This window comes from Pygoscelis adeliae, unplaced genomic scaffold (genome assembly GCF_000699105.1).
Source record: "Pygoscelis adeliae isolate BGI_AS28 unplaced genomic scaffold, ASM69910v1 Scaffold404, whole genome shotgun sequence".
Classification (NCBI taxonomy): Eukaryota; Metazoa; Chordata; class Aves; order Sphenisciformes; family Spheniscidae; genus Pygoscelis; species Pygoscelis adeliae.
In genome coordinates this window covers 225,169-226,552 of record NW_008824598.1, presented here as the reverse complement: position 1 = coordinate 226,552, position 1,384 = coordinate 225,169, and positions in this window count along the sequence as shown.

The window sequence follows — 1,384 nt, the reverse complement described above, 5'->3', positions numbered from 1 at the left end:
GTGCAGCCCTGCTCTCACATACATGGTTTATCTGTTGCACAAAGTGTTTATCTATGAACAAGCTGTGCAGAGATCAAAGATCTTTCTACAAAATGTTAATTAAATGAGTAATGGCGTGTTGAGGCTTGAAGAAGGAAATGAGGTTTAGCTTTGTTAAGGAAGTGCCTAGTGGAAATATTTACAGTATTCCTCAGATTTCAGTTATTCCTATTTTCCCTGGGGCAAGAGAGCAAACCTGGCTGTTGCTTCAGAGGTTCTGTAAACCATTTTTCTTGGTCATGTGTAATGTGGGCGTTTGATGTGATCCAGTGTGACGGCGTTGGAGGGGGAGAGGATGTGACTGTGGCGATTCAGTTCCTGTTTCACAGCATAACATACAACACACCACATACTGCCGTGAGTCTTGCAGGAAACAGAAATAAATCTGCCTGTCCTGGCACAGAGAAATGTGGTGGTGATGATGGGGGGAGAGCAGGCATTGGAAACATCTCATTTTAGAAATGTGTGACAAAAGAGCTAGCGCTAAGGAAAGGGCGAGACATAAGTTGGTTAGCAGCGGGAATTAGAGGAGATGTGTGTGCGACAGGGTTTAATCTTTTAATGAGAAAAATATATCCTGGCTGCCTGTGGTGGGGCGAGTTCAGGGACAAGTATGGCGTTGCGTGAAAGCTCGCCCTTGCCCCGTGTGTCCTCCGCCTGCTGCCCCTGAGATTTGTCCGAAGGGTGCTCGGGAGCCTTGTGATGGGACTTGTGATCGACAGCCAGTGCAAAATGCCTGCGGGGCAGGAGCAAGGATGTGGGGACAGGGATGAATTTGTCTCAGATAAGGGCTGGTTGCCAAAGAGCACCCTGCCAGGTTGTTTCCTTCAGTTCCCAAGCCCTTTAATAGGCTCTGCTCCCTTGATTAGTTGGTGCCTGTGCGGAGCAGTAACGAGAGCTGGGCTCAAGCCATCAATTCTAGGTCAGTGGTTGTGTGCTGGGGATTTTGGGATCGGGCAGCGGGAGGGGAGCTGAAGCTGGATGCCCACCTCTGAAAAGCAATGTGGAGCCTGTGTTAAGGCAGCCCTGCCTGCACCCATCAGGGGGGAAAGGCTGCCTGCACCCATCGTGGGGGGGCTGTGCTTCCCCTGTCTGCAAAGTGTCCCAAGGGCCACGTCGCACCCCATTGCTCAGGACGTGGTCCGTGCCTGTTAGGAGGCTCATTGCCCATTTGAGATGTGCTCTCCTGAGAGGATAACATCATAATTAGATCCATTAAGGAGCCAGAAGAAATAATCGAGTTTTAAAACTGAAAGAGACTTTCCTGTGCTCCTGAGCAGTACCCTTTGCCTCTTGCAGAGCTGCTTTCCTCTCTCCCTGGCAGCAGAGATGTCATTTAGCGTCC